The sequence below is a fragment of the Pseudophryne corroboree genome, chromosome 3, assembly GCF_028390025.1.
Source record: "Pseudophryne corroboree isolate aPseCor3 chromosome 3, aPseCor3.hap2, whole genome shotgun sequence".
NCBI classification, from domain to species: Eukaryota; Metazoa; Chordata; class Amphibia; order Anura; family Myobatrachidae; genus Pseudophryne; species Pseudophryne corroboree.
This window is the reverse complement of record NC_086446.1, coordinates 182,318,339-182,334,568: the sequence shown is the minus strand read 5'-3', so window position 1 is coordinate 182,334,568 and position 16,230 is coordinate 182,318,339. Positions and strand designations below refer to the sequence as shown.

Below are 16,230 nucleotides of genomic sequence, written 5' to 3'. Positions count from 1 at the left end.
CCAAGGACAGAACCTTGGGGTACCCCTACAGTTAGTGGAAGTGAGGGGGAGGTGGAGTCATGAGAAGAGACAGAGAATGAACGGTCAGAGAGGTAGGAAGACAGCCAAGAGAGGGCAGTGTCACGCAGACCAATAGAGTGAAGAATTTGCAGTAGGAGAGGATGGTCCACAGTGTCAAAAGCAGCAGAGAGATCAAGTAGAATAAGTAGAGAGTAGTGTCCCTTAGATTTAGCAGCATGGAGGTCATTGCATACTTTTGTAAGGGCAGTTTCAGTGGAGCGGAGAGGACGGAAGCCAGACTGGAATGGGTCAAGCAGTGAGTGTGAGGAAAGAAAGGAAGTAAGGCGGTTGTAGACAATACGCTCAAGGAGTTTGGAGGCAAAAGGGAGGAGAGAGATGGGTCGGTAGTTGGAGAGAGTGTTTGGATCAAGTGTATGTTTTTTAAGAATAGGAGAGATGAGTGCATGCTTGAAGGCAGAGGGGACAGTGCCTGATGAGAGGGACAGATTGAGAAGGTGGAAAAGATGGAAACAAGCAGAAGGAGAGAGGTAACGGAGGAGGCGGGAGGGGATAGGGTCAAGTGGGGAGGTGGTGAGGGGACAGGAACGAATGAGGGCCATGACTTCCTCTCCAGATGCATGGGAGAAAGATGTCAGAGTAGGTGCGAGGGATGGGGAGGGTTGGTAAGGGATGGGAGAAAGCTGGTTACTGATGGTCTGGTGTGATGTGATGTCCTGACGTATGGAGTCAATTTTGGATGTGAAGTAAGTGGCAAAGTCAAGAGCAAAGAGTGAGGAAGGGAGACGAGGTGGAGGTGGGCAGAGGAGTGAGTTGAGAGTGGCAAAGAGGCGCCGGGGGTTGGAAGACTGGGAGGAGATGAGGTTCTTGAAGTATGACTGTTTAGCAAGAGAAAGGGCAGCACTGAAGGATGAGAGCATAAGTTTGAAATGGAGGAAGTCTGCCTTAGAGCGTGATTTCCTCCAGTGTCGCTCAGCAGTACGTGAGCATTTTTGCAGATATCTGGTGCATTTGGTGTGCCAGGGTTGAGGTGTTAATTTGCGAGGGTGAATAGTGGTTGGTGGAGCAACAGAGTCAAGAGCAGAAGTAAGGGATGCATTGTATGTGGTGATAATGTCGATATTATCTTACACCATAAAGCTATACCTTTAAACACACTCTTACCATGGAGCCGCTACGGCCGCTATACTCAATACACACGCTACGCACTTCGTACGCTATTTGCGAACAGAGTCCCGTACGTTGTACGTACTTGGCGTACACACGCCGCGCTGGGTGTACAGAGTACGCACAGCACGCGCACACACTTTTAATAAACTTTAAACCTTATTCGTAATGTAATGCAATGTTATTCTTACACTTTAAACCATGTGCCGCAAAGCACTGTAATGATGTTACACTTTAAACCTTACGCAGCGCTGACGGCATAAAGTACCCGCTATGCATACACACCTTATCAATACACTCTTAAACCTTATACAGTTAAACACTTTAAACCCTAGCAGGGAAATGAGGACACAACACCGGAATGTAGTTAACCGCTGGGTTCTAACACCACAGTGGATTATTTGAAAGGGGATAACAGTACAAGTTATACACTACAAGACTAACAAGATAAATCTACAACAGAATAATGGCTACAGTCAATGTACATACGTGAGAATGTTCGCTTGGGCAACCTGGACCAGTCCTCCGCTCATCAGGTAGATAGCGTTCAGAGTCTTCTGACCAGCCAGGCAGCAACAGGCTTTTTATACACTACTTCCATATACAATACAATGGTCACTGTAATCCCTTTGTCTATTGGACACAGAGATGCATCTTTACATTACAGGAGAGGTCATAGGTTGATTTGAAAAGGTGGGCGATGTCTTTCTCAACTGCTCTTGTGGGTGGTATCCTCTGGATTCCCGCCGCATACATAATATACAGTAAATACAGTTTATATCTATATTCTACTTCTGCACATAACTATACGCAGGAACATGCAATCTTTCTCTAACCAACACCGGAATGTTACCCTTAAAATACCCTACAGCTGGATACTAGACATCACCCTATAACCTGTGTCTGTCCCTTCCTATCATGCAAAGATGAATCCCTTAGTCCTGGAATCATTTAAACTGTTGGTACTTGCTGATGTGGTGTAGGGGAGCTATGTGTACAAAGTGCACTATTTGGGTTAAATATGTAATGTTCTGATAACCCTCTATGCGCTCACAAACTCCGCCGTAAATACCCATACCACGCGCAGGATCGCGTGAGCGATCATACGCAAATTGCGGATATGCGCACGCACGGCGGGATAAGTGCACGCACGGCGGGCATGTGTGAGTGCTTAGTACATGATGTATGCATTACAATATTTTTCGACTTTGACAGTGGAATTGGCTTGTTCAGGGCATGAGAGAGAGAGAATAGGAGAGAGAAGTGAATCAAACAGGGAGGAAAGGAATGTGGTGTCAATAGCTTCAATGTTACGCTTAGTGATGGTAGCCTTAGGAGGTAGAGATGGGGAAGTCGAGAGAGATAGGTTAAAGGAGAGCAGGTGGTGGTCAGAGAGGGGAAATGGGGAGTTGGAAAAATCAGAAATATCACAGCGGTGAGTGAAGACCAGATCCAGTGAGCTCCCATTCACATGGGAGGGTGAGGAGGTCCACTGGGAGAGACCAAGTGAAGAGGTGAGGTTAAGGAGTTTAGAGGCAGGGGATTGTGTGGGGATGTCAATAGGGATGTTGAAATCGCCTAGGATAATGGAGGGAATGTCAGAAGAGAGGAAGTGAGGAAGCCAGGAAGCAAAGTTGTCTATGAATTTGGAAGCAGTGCCAGGGGGGCGGTAAATGACAGCTACTCTAAGATGGACTGGTTGGAAGAGGCGTATGGCATGGACCTAAATGTAGAGAATGTAAGGAATGGTTCTGGTGGTATGAGTTGGTAGGAGTAACTAGAAGGTAAAAGGACCCCAACACCACCCCCATGGCGACCCCCAGGTCGGGGTGTGTGTGTGAATGTGAGGCCCCCAGCAGAGGGAGCAGCAGGAGAAGTAGTGTCAGAGGGCGTAATCCAAGTTTCAGTAATGGCTCGTAGGTGTAGGGAGTTGGAAATGAAAAGGTCATGAGTGGGGACCAGTTTGTTACAAACAGATCTGGCATTCCAGAGGGCACAGGATAGGGGGTATGAGTTTGTGGGAGAGATGTGAATGAGATTATCAGGCTTGCTGTAGCGATGAGGTGAGATTAACTTTGAGGGCAAGGATGATGAGAGAGTAGTGATGGTGCGGGTGCCAGAGCTGGGAGGGGAAACTGCAGGAGGTGGGCAGGGAGGGAGGTCGTTGTGATGTGGATGGGGGTATGGGGAGGTGACAGGGAATGGAGAAAGGGAGCAGGGCTGAGTTGTTGGGTAGCAGGACCATGGGGCAGAGGTAAATGAAAGTGGGGTAACAGGAAAGGAGGGGGAAGGAAACAGAGGGATGGAGGGGACAGAGGAGGAGGTGTAGGAGACTAGGGTGGAAGCATAAAGATACATTATTAGGTAGACACTGAATGATGTGGGGTGATACCACCTCTCCCCCATGTATGACAGCGGCGAATGGTGCTGAATGACAGGGATGCTCCTGTCTATATCGGCACTGCGATGTGCTGGGGCAATGTATGAACGGTCAGTTGCACTGATGGTTCCGACACCTGTAGCTATCGATTTCGTCAGCTGCAGGTGTTGTTGCCCATACACGATAGCCAGAGACAGCGCTGTCCCTGGCTGCAGTGGCTGGCGGGTCCGGGCTGCATGTGAGATCACACGACAGTAGCAAGATCTCATGCATGCACACTGGAGCTGGCTGGGGGCAGACACAGGGCATCAGCACTAAGCTGATGCGCTATGCTCTCCACTGGGGACCGCCAGAGGGGGGAGTTTTCACTCCCCCACTCCAGCAAACAAGATGTTCTTAAGATGCCCACACACGGTGCTATTTGTGCTAGGTGAGATTTGACCTTTACAATGTGTGCTATGCGATTTGTATTTAGTAGTATGCAAGTTGGACTCTACACACGGTGCTATTTGAACTACACCAGATTTTCACTACACTGCAATATGTAAATGAAATAGTGGGCTGGTTTACAATGTTTGTGGGGGTCTACTTTTTTGATAAACAAAAATAGTGATACATTTTTATTTTTAGACCTTAAAAAAAATATAAAAAAATATATATATATATAATTATATATATACACACACACACACACACACACACACACACACACACACACACACACACACACACACACACACACACACACACACACACATCACATATGACAAGCAGCTATAGCAGTAGAGAGGTGGAGGCAACACCAAAAGCCTTTTATCGCTTCATTATCTAGGCAGCCTGGGAGTAGCAGCGCCCCTGATCCTGAGCGCCTATGTACTCCTCCTATGAAAAACAGCGCAGGACGCAGCCACTCAGGAGCATAAGTTCATACCAGGTGCCTGGAGGCAATATAGATGGTGGTGCCCCCATTACAACACTGGTGACCCCATATACTACAAACAGCATTGGTGACCCCCATATACCACAGACAGCAATGGTAACCCCAAGATACTAAAGACAGCATCAATGACCCTCATATACTACTGACAGCATTTGTGGTCGGTCTCCATATGGAAAAAGAAAATTACTACAGTGGGGATTTATCTTGGGGCTTTGGGACAAGCAAATTAAGGTGACGGAGCACGCTCCATATATATATATTACTGGAGTGTCGCCGATTGTGTTTTTTGTATGTGGGTCCCCCCACATGCAAAAAACACAATCGGCGACACTCCAGTAATAAGAAGCATGAAACACAGGTATATTCGTATTGATGGTTTAATCTATCATCATATGGATTAAAAAATACAACTGACATTCACCATTAAATCCCTTCAGCTACCCACCACCGGTACACGTGGGGAGGTGAAGGGCTTTAATGGGGAGTGTCAGTTTTTATAACAGATGATTATGGATTCAACCACTGAAATGTTGAATATACCTGTGTTTCCTGCTTCTTATTACTGTAGTGCCGCCGATTGTGGTGTATATATATATATATATATATATAATTATATATACTGTATATATATAAAGCAAGAGACCACATATATATATATATATATATATAAAGCAAGAGATCGCATATATATATATATATATATATATATATAATAGAGAATAAGGGTGGCACTCAAGCAGGCTGTTGCATGTGTAGAAAATCAGTTTTATTGATCCGACATGTTTCGGGGACTAGCCCCGTCCTCAGGGCCTTAAGCCTGCTTGAGTGCCACCCTTATTCTCTATCATATTCATTGAGGACTCTGCCTCTGGGAGGGCACCGCAGCACTACAAACAGGTCACAAGAGGAGTGCCGGGATCTTCCATATCTATATATATATATATATATATATATATAAAGCAAGAGATCGCATATATATATATAATAAGAATTTACTTACCGATAATTCTATTTCTCGTAGTCCGTAGTGGATGCTGGGGACTCCGTAAGGACCATGGGGAATAGCGGCTCCGCAGGAGACTGGGCACATCTAAAGAAAGCTTTAGGACTATCTGGTGTGCACTGGCTCCTCCCCCTATGACCCTCCTCCAAGCCTCAGTTAGGATACTGTGCCCGGACGAGCGTACACAATAAGGAAGGATTTTGAATCCCGGGTAAGACTCATACCAGCCACACCAATCACACTGTACAACTTGTGATCAGAACCCAGTTAACAGCATGATAACAGAGGAGCCTCTAGAAAAGATGGCTCACTACAGCAATAACCCGATTTTTTGGTAACAATAACTATGTACCAGTATTGCAGACAATCCGCACTTGGGATGGGCGCCCAGCATCCACTACGGACTACGAGAAATAGAATTATCGGTAAGTAAATTCTTATTTTCTCTAACGTCCTAAGTGGATGCTGGGGACTCCGTAAGGACCATGGGGATTATACCAAAGCTCCCAAACGGGCGGGAGAGTGCGGATGACTCTGCAGCACCAAATGAGAGAACTCCAGGTCCTCCTCAGCCAGGGTATCAATTTTGTAGAATTTTACAAACGTATTTGCTCCTGACCAAGTAGCTGCTCGGCAAAGTTTTAAAGCCGAGACCCCTCGGGCAGCCGCCCAAGATGAGCCCCCTTCCTTGTGGAGTGGGCATTTACAGATTTTTGGCTGTGGCAGGCCTGCCACAGAATGTGCAAGCTGAATTGTACTACAAATCCAACGAGCAATAGTCTGCTTAGAAGCAGGAGCACCCAGCTTGTTGGGTGCATACAGGATAAACAGCGAGTCAGTTTTCCTGACTCCAGCCGTCCTGGAAACATATATTTTCAGGGCCCTGACAACGTCTAGCAACTTGGAGTCCTCCAAGTCCCTAGTAGCCGCAGGCACCACAATAGGTTGGTTCAGGTGAAACGCTGAAACCACCTTAGGGAGAAACTGAGGACGAGTCCTCAATTCCGCCCTGTCCGAATGGAAAATCAGATAAGGGCTTTTACAGGATAAAGCCGCCAATTCTGACACGCGCCTGGCCCAGGCCAGGGCCAACAGCATGACCACTTTCCATGTGAGATATTTTAACTCCACAGATTTAAGTGGTTCAACCAATGTGACTTTTGGAACCCAAAAACTACATTGAGATCCCAAAGTGCCACTGGAGGCACAAAAGGAGGCTGTATATGCAGTACCCCTTTTACAAACGTCTGAACTTCAGGGACTGAAGCTAGTTCTTTTTGGAAGAAAATTGACAGAGCCGAAATTTGAACCTTAATGGACCCCAATTTCAGGCCCATAGACACTCCTGTTTGCAGGAAATGTAGGAATCGACCCAGTTGAATTTCCTCCGTCGGGCCTTACTGGCCTCGCACCACGCAACATATTTTCGCCAAATGCGGTGATAATGTTTTGCGGTTACATCCTTCCTGGCTTTGATCAGGATAGGGATGACTTCATCCGGAATGCCTTTTTTCCTTCAGGATCCGGCGTTCAACCGCCATGCCGTCAAACGCAGCCGCGGTAAGTCTTGGAACAGACAGGGTCCTTGCTGGAGCAGGTCCCTTCTTAGAGGTAGAGGCCACGGATCCTCCGTGAGCATCTCTTGAAGTTCCGGTTACCAAGTCCTTCTTGGCCAATCCGGAGCCACGAATATAGTGCTTACTCCTCTCCATCTTATCAATCTCAGTACCTTGGGTATGAGAGGCAGAGGAGGGAACACATACACTGACTGGTACACCCACGGTGTTACCAGAACGTCTACAGCTATTGCCTGAGGGTCCCTTGACCTGGCGCAATACCTGTCGAGTTTTTCCCAACGGTGTATAATCATGTGGAAGACTTCTGGGTGAAGTCCCCACTCTCACGGGAGGAAGTCGTGCTGAGGAAGTCTGCTTCCCAGTTGTCCACTCCCGGAATGAATACTGCTGACAGTGCTATCACATGATTTTCCGCCCAGCGAAGAATCCTTGCAGCTTCTGCCATTGCCCTCCTGCTTCTTGTGCCACCCTGTCTGTTTACGTGGGTGACTGCCGTGATGTTGTCCGACTGGATCAACACCGGCTGACCTTGAAGCAGAGGTCTTGCTAAGCTTAGAGCATTGTAAATGGCCCTTAGCTTCAGGATATTTATGTGAAGTGATGTCTCCAGACTTGACCATAAGCCCTGGATATACCTTCCCTGTGTGACTGCTCCCCAGCCTTGCAGGCTGGCATCCGTGGTCACCAGGACCCAGTCCTGAATGCCGAATCTGCGGCCCTCTAGAAGATGAGCACTCTGCAACCACCACAGGAGGGACACCCTTGTCCTTTGTGACAGGGTTATCCGCTGATGCATCTGAAGATGCGACCCGGACCATTTGTCCAGCAGGTCCCACTGGAAAGTTCTTGCGTGGAATCTGCCGAATGGGAATGCTTCGTAGGAAGCCACAATTTTACCCAGAACCCTTGTGCATTGATGCACTGAGACTTGGCTTGGTTTTAGGAGGTTCCTGACTAGCTCGGATAACTCCCTGGCTTTCTTCTCCGGGAGAAAAACCTTTTTCTGGACTGTGTCCAGGATCATCCCTAGGAACAGAAGACAAGTCGTCGGAACCAGCTGCGATTTTGGAATATTGAGAATCCAATCGTGCTACCGCAACACTACCTGAAATAGTGCTACACCGACCTCCAACTGTTCCCTGGATCTTACCCTTATCAGGGAATCGTCCAAGTAAAGGATAACTAAAATTCCCTTCCCTCGAAGGAATATCATCATTTCGGCCATTACCTTGGTAAAGACCCGGGGTGCCGTGGACCATCCATACGGCAGCGTCTGAACTGATAGTGACAGTTCTGTACCATAAACCTGAGGTACCCTTGATGAGAAGGGTAAATTTTGACATGAAGGTAAGCATCCTTGATGTCCCGAGACATCATGTAGTCCCCTTCTTCCAGGTTCGCAATCACTGCTCTGAGTGACTCAATCTTGAATTTGAACCTCTGTATGTAAGTGTTCAAAGATTTTAGATTTAGAATCGGTCTCACCGAGCCGTCCGGCTTCGGTACCACCACGGTGTGGAATAATACCCCGTTCCCTGTTGCAGGAGGGGTACCTTGTTATCACCTGCTGGGAATACAGCTTGTGAATGGCTTCCAAAACAGTCTCCTTGTCAGAAGGAGACATCGGTAAAGCCGACTTTAGGAAACGGCGAGGGGGAGACGTCTCGAATTCTAATTTGTACCCCTGTGATATCACCTGAAGGATCCAGGGGTCTACTTGCGAGTGAGCCCACTGCGCGCTGAAATTCTTTGAGACGGGCCCCCCACCGTGCCTGATTCTGCTTGTAAAGCCCCAGCGTCATACTGAGGGCTTGGCAGAGGCGGGAGAGGGTTTCTGTTCCTGGGAACTGGCTGATATCTGCAGCCTTTTTCCTCTCCTTCTGCACGGGGCAGAAATGAGGAATCTTTTGCCCGCTTGTCCACGAAAAGACTGCGCCTGATAATACGGCGTCTTCTCATGTTGAGAGGCGACCTGGGGTACAAACGTGGATTTCCCAGCTGAGCCGTGGCCACCAGGTCTGAAAGACCGACCCCAAATAACTCCTCCCTTTAATAAGGCAATACTTCCAAATGCCGTTTGGAATACGCATCACCTGACCACTGACGTGTCCATAACCCTCTACTGGTAGAAATGGACAACGCACTTAGACTTCATGCCAGTCGGCAAATATTCCGCTGTGCATCACGCATATATAGAAATGCATCTTTTAAATGCTCTATAGGCAAAAATATACTGTCCCTATCTAGGGTATCAATATTTTCAGTCAGGGAATCCGACCACGCCAACCCAGCACTGCACATCCAGGCTGAGGCGATTGCTGGTCGCAGTATAACACCAGTATGTGTGTAAATACATTTTAGGATACCCTTCTGCTTTCTATCAGCAGGATCCTTAAGGGCGGCCATCTCAGGAGAGGGTAGAGCCCTTACAAGCGTGTGAGCGCTTTATACACCCTAGGGGGTGTTTCCCAACGCACCCTAACCTCTGGCGGGAAAGGATATAATGCCAATAACATTTTAGAAATTATCAGTTGTTATCGGGGGAAAACCACGCATCATCACACACCTCATTTAATTTCTCAGATTCAGGAAAACTACAGGTAGTTTTTCCTCACCGAACATAATACCCCTTTTTGGTGGTACTCGTATTATCAGAAATGTGTAAAAACATTTTTCATTGCCTCAATCATGTAACGTGAGGCCCTACTGGAAGTCACATTTGTCTCTTCACCGTCGACACTGGAGTCAGTATCCGTGTCGGCGTCTATATCTGCCATCTGAGGTAACGGGCGCTTTAGAGCCCCTGACGGCCTATGAGACGTCTGGACAGGCACAAGCTGAGTAGCCGGCTGTCTCATGTCAACCACTGTCTTTTATACAGAGCTGACACTGTCATGTAATTCCTTCCAACAGTTCATCCACTCAGGTGTCGACCCCCTAGGGGGTGACATCACTATTACAGGCAATCTGCTCCGTCTCCACATCATTTTTCTCCTCATACATGTCGACACAAATGTACCGACATACAGCACACACACAGGGAATGCTCTGATAGAGGACAGGGCCCCACTAGCCCTTTGGGGAGACAGAGGGAGAGTTTGCCAGCACACACCAGAGCGCTATATATATATACAGGGATAACCTTATATAAGTGTTTTTCCCCTTATAGCTGCTGTATATTTAATACTGCGCGTAATTAGTGCCCCCCCTCTCTTTTATAACCCTTTCTGTAGTGTAGTGACTGCAGGGGAGAGACAGGGAGCTTCCCTCCAACGGAGCTGTGAGGGAAAATGGCGCCAGTGTGCTGAGGAGATAGGCTCCGCCCCCTTATCGGCGGCCTTATCTCCCGTTTTTCTATGTATTTTGGCAGGGGTTAAATGCATCCATATAGCCCAGGAGCTATATGTGATGCATTTTTTTGCCATCCAAGGTGTTTATTATTGTGTCTCAGGGCGCTCCCCCCCAGCGCCCTGCACCCTCAGTGACCGGAGTGTGAAGTGTGCTGAGAGCAATGGCGCACAGCTGCAGTGCTGTGCGCTACCTTGTTGAAGACAGGACGTCTTCTGCCGCCGATTTTCCGGACCTCTTCTGCCTTCTGGCTCTGTAAGGGGGCCGGCGGCGCGGCTCTGGGACCCATCCAGGCTGGGCCTGTGATCGTCCCTCTGGAGCTAATGTCCAGTAGCCTAAGAAGCCCAATCCACTCTGCACGCAGGTGAGTTCGCTTCTTCTCCCCTTAGTCCCTCGATGCAGTGAGCCTGTTGCCAGCAGGTCTCACTGAAAATAAAAAACCTAAACTAAAACTTTCACTAAGAAGCTCAGGAGAGCCCCTAGTGTGCACCCTTCTCGTTCTGGCACAGAGATCTAACTGAGGCTTGGAGGAGGGTCATAGGGGGAGGAGCCAGTGTACACCAGATAGTCCTAAAGCTTTCTTTAGATGTGCCCAGTCTCCTGCGGAGCCGCTATTCCCCATGGTCCTTACGGAGTCCCCAGCATCCACTTAGGACGTTAGAGAAATATATATATATATATATATCCATATCTATATATATATATATATATAAATATATATATATATGTATGTATGTGATCTCTTGTTTTTCATATAAAACAAGATATCGCATTTTATATGTTAAACACACACTTTTTTATTTGGTTTTAAAACATATATTCTTGTGGTGGCTACTGGCTTGGACGGAGGGACTCTACCTGCAGGCTTGTGCTCCATGCCGCCCCACCGGGACAGCAGAGCCCAATGACAGCACAGCGGTGTATGTGAATTTAAAGCACATGTGACAGGATCTAAATGATTGCTAAATGATTGATGCTGTGACAACTGCAGCAAAGGTAGGTCCGCTACCGCTCACTGCAAAAGTCATCAGCAGATACACAAACAGCGGTTATAGATGGATTCGCATTAGTCTTAATCTCAATAGTAATACTGATATATAGTAATAGTATATAATAGTTGGATACACCTATAACCGCTGCATTCATCTGGGGCCCAGTGTTTGCTCCTCTGTGCCCCCCCACCGGCAGCACACGCACGGCGACTCCATCCACTGGCAGCTGCAACTCACCGAATAGGCGGTCTGAGTCCCGTGCTGGCCCTCCTTGTAGTGCTGTTTGGCGCTGGAGGGAGACTCAGCTCATTGTGTTTTGGGGAGTGGCGGTGGAGTGACTTGGATGCTGTACTTTAGTTAAAATCGCATGTGAATGCTTCCACAGCATGCGATTTGAACTATATGGGATGTGTTCTAATTTAAAAATACCTGCCTGCACATACTAGTTTCCCTTGCGATATGGACTTGGCGGGAGCGCGCATCGCATCGCATCGCAAGGCAAACTAAACACAGTTCGATTTAAACTAGACACGATGCAATTTGAACTTAAAAGTGCAAATTGCATGCGAGAATCGCACCGTGTGTAGGCCCCATTACATCTCGTCGATGTATAGTACCTTCCTGCTTTGCCTCGATAATGAGTAGAAGCAGCAAGAGCCACAGCTGCATGATATGTACCATTATAGTACGTCTACCCCCATGTTACTAAACCTGTAGTATACTATTAAACATGACTATTTCATTTAAGTGCATTTTTGGTGACCCTAGTGCAGTGATGGGAAACAGACATCCAGAGGGCCAAATACTGACCTCCAAACCTTCACTTGCATCCCAATTCCGATCTGATTTGATGTCATACAGAATGTGACTGTAAAAGCCTAGAACGCTTGTTTAAAATGCCAGCCGAGATGTAATTTCCAGATATGTACCTACTTCACCGAATAAATGCAGGGCTGGATTAACAATGGGGCGGATGGAGCTGCAGCTCGAGGCCCTTCATTGAAAATAGGCCCACAGCAAACTGACAGTCTGGACAGGAAAAAAACAAAACGTTTTCCTGTCACAGACTGCCAACGGCCTCCTCTCTCCCATGCCCTGCCTCCTCCGGCTCCAACACGCTCACCTGAGATCAGTCAGTGAGCCCTGGCCTGCAGGCAGTGTGGTGGCTGCCCCTCCTCTCAAGTCTCTCCTCTGGGGTCCTGAGCCTGTCACTCACAGTCACAAGCTCCACCCCCAAAAACTGCACGAGGAGCTGCTGCTGCTGCATGAAGGCTTATTCTGTAAATTGGCTTCTAGATGAGTAGTATGGATTAGTGTTTATACTGTACTGTATGTGTGGTGTGTGTACTGTATATGTACTGGGTGTAGTGTGTTTTGTATGTGTGTCGATGTGGTGGTGTGTGTACTGTATGTGTGTGTAGTGTGTACATGTGTGTGTTTATGCAGCAGTGTTGTGTGTGTGTGTGTGTGTGTATACTGTGTGTGTATATGCAGAGGTGATAGGCATGTGTGTAGTATATGCATACCTCCCAACTGTCCCGATTTTCGCGGGACAGTCCCGTTTTTTGGGGACTGTCCCGCTGTCCCACCCGCGGGTCGCAGTGTCCCGCGGTGGGGGGGACAGTTGGGAGGCTCTGTCTCTCGCTGCCCTGCTTAGCAGAGCAGCGGTGAATAGACGCTGTGCGCATGCGCACAGCGTCTATTCAGTGCAGACAGGGGGAGAGGAGGCATGCCAGCGGCTCACGGAGCGCTGGGCATGCCCCCTCAGTGACGAAATCGGGGGGCGTGACTCGCGAACGCGAGTCCTCCCGCGAAGCCACGCCCCTTTTCCATAGGCCACGCCCCTTTTTCGGACAGGCTGATCAGGTCGGAGCTGACGTCACACACCCTCCCTAAACGCTTGCGCTTTTCCCTGACACTCCCAGAAAACAGCCAGTTACCACCCCCCAAACGTCCGCTTCCTGTCAATCAACCTGCGTTCGCCTAGCGATCAAAAAAGATGCTGATTTATTTCGCAGTTTGGCCTTGCGCATGCACATTATTATCCGTACGCATGCGCAGTCGTTTGATAATTGGCCGCCTTGTGAATTTGCACAACAGCAATCAGTCCTGAATTACCCCCAATATATTCACACTTGCTATTACTGCCATGCTAATTACTGCCCTTCCATGGGTATATGTTCAAGAGACCGACTATCCGTATCCTGGCAGTCGGAATACCACCACCGGAATCCCATGGGGGGAGGGGGCACCGTATAGGTTAGGAACTAAGGGGGAGGGTTAGAGTTAGGCTAGGAAGGGGGGTTAAGTTAAGGCACTAAGGGAGTAGGTTAGGGTTAGGCACTAAGGGGGGAGGTTAGGGTTAGGCTGTGGTAAGGGAGGATTAGGGGGCTATGGGGTGAAGTCAGAATATTTACCTCGCCCCTGTCGGGATTGTGACCATCGGTATGCCAGCATCGCCATTGTGACCGCCAGCATCCAGTCCGCTGGTTACACATTCCGATCCCCATTCCATGTCCTTCCTTGCCAAGTAGCAACTGGATTAGTGTGTGTGTGGGTAAATATTGTTTCTCAGGAACTTTTATATGAAAACCTAAATTGGCAAGTATACATGATCATCTCCAGAAGTCTTAGCGCCCTTGTAACCTGATAAAGAGATTCCCCGCCTGTCCTGACCAGTCCCACCCTTATTCTGGTGACTATAATTCAGTCTTCTGTGGTGCGTAGTACATAAAGCAGATTATATTCTGGTAACAAGTGTACATGACAAGGCCCAGTTCGGTGACCTCAAATCTGTGGAAGCTATTGTATAGTAGGCCTCCAAACTCTGGTGGCTAGTGTACAGAAAACCTTTGATCTCTTGTGGCTAGTTTATTGTGGCCAATGTACAACAGACCTCCAACCTCTGGTGGCTATTGTGCAGCAAAACATCATAATTTGGTTGCCATGTTCCCAGAAATCAGCACATCCACAGTAGACTCTGGCACAGTCTACTCAGCACATACACTGGTTAGTGGGAGAGCCTGCGTGATCTACTCTCTTTGGGGCATAACTATTATTGTATTTTAGACCTGATAATTAGAATCTCTTATTGCTGCTAATTTGCAGAAATAAGAAATTAAAGATCGCCGGTATGTATCATGAAACATATCCAGGGACAGGGGCTACGAAAGGATTACATTACTTTCATGACCGTTTGCTGTTTTGCTGCACTTGCGCAGTCAGCAGACCATGCATGTGGACCCCTCTCCTGATATCTTTTGCGGTAAGTAGCCCAGAGGCTAAAACGGGTAAAGACAACTAAAGATGGCAATCGCTACTGGGGTCAAGCTCAAACCTAAAGAGGCTGCTATTGTAATTGAAAAAAGGGGGTTCACAGCATATAGGTTTCCTCTCTATATACATTCAGGGGATACTGTAAATATACTGTTATCTCACAAAAACTGGTGTTTTGGGAGGATATACTGCATATTTCCTAAAATTTCTTAATCCATTCTGGTGTTAGCCCACCTCTCTAGCTCTTGGTTATATAAGGTAATCTTTCCAAAACAGAATATTTCTAATGTCATTTATTCCTCTCATTCATTTTACAGAAGACACTGCAACTACTCTAATTCATGCACTCATCATAAACTCACATTGATTATTGCAATAGTTTCCTTACTGATTTTCCCTGAAACAGAGCTTTACCCCTACACACTGGTGATGAGAGGAGGGAGGGAGGTACTTATCATCTGGGCTTGTTGGTGGGACTGGCAGGGGCCAGGTCTGCCACCCCCTCTCGACCCCCCTCCACACCTTTGTATACACACCTTGCTCCAGGAAGCAGGTTCCTCCTCTGCAGGCAGCAGCACAATCTTCCCAGTGACATCTTTGGGAAGATGGCGCTGCAAAATGAAACTGTGTTTGAGTTCTCGAATATATATGCACCATCTTGCCGAATATTACTGGGAAGATGGCACCAGCTGAGGAGGGAAGACCCCGCTCCCCTACCCGGTGGGTACTGTGCTACTGATCTTTCTCACAAGACAATCATCTGCTGCTGCTCTGCATGGTGTGTCTGTCACTACATTGTATAACAGTACAAGGTGTTTACTTTCAAACAGATGGACCCAATTTCAAAGCAATATACTGTATTTCACAATGGCAACATGTTACAATTACACAAAATGTTACAAACGGTTTAATAAGTTATCAGATTTTACTAACCATTTTATAAAAGTTCCATGTGCCCTCCACCTGCTATACGGAAAACATTGAGACAATAGTTGAATTCATCCCAAACGCCTCTCAGAGTGTCTTCTTCCACTGAAGGCACCACTGCCATGATTTTGTTTTTGAGGTCATTCAGATTAGTCGACTGCTAATGGTGGAACAATAACACGGCCTTTGACATAACCCCACAAGAAAAAGTTGCAGGGTGTAATGTCTGAGAATCTTGTGGGAAAGAGTGTAGCGACAAATTTTGGGGTCCCGTGTGGCCTATCCAACGTTGAGGTAGTGTGTCATTTAGAAAATGTTGAAATGCAGGCTCCAATGTGGCAGTGCTTCATCTTGTTGAAAAATGTAAATGGAATTTGTATTGTGGAAAGAGCCAGTTCTGCAGCATTATGAGATAGGCTTGACCTGTAACTGTGTTTCACTCAGAAAGGAAAGGGTCGCAAACCTTTCACTCTCAGGGAATCACGCTCATGCTCTACAGTTCTCAAACACAGTGAGAAGCTGCCCATGTTCTGCAATAATGCATCACTAAATTTTACACGCCTTCCTTTGTCACCTGCACAAAGAGCCTGTACCAGTTGCAT

General features: G+C 47.4%; 1 long non-coding RNA gene across 1 annotated transcript in view; it reads right to left on the bottom strand.

The window, feature by feature from the left end:
• The window catches only part of LOC135055069 (uncharacterized), a 159,786-nt gene extending 147,179 nt beyond the window's left edge, over positions 1–12,607 (bottom strand). Inside the window, exon 1 of the long non-coding RNA XR_010243637.1 lies at positions 12,236–12,607. This is a non-coding gene — a long non-coding RNA (uncharacterized LOC135055069). The remainder of the gene's footprint in view (positions 1–12,235) is intronic.
• Between the last annotated feature and the right edge of the window lie 3,623 nt (positions 12,608–16,230).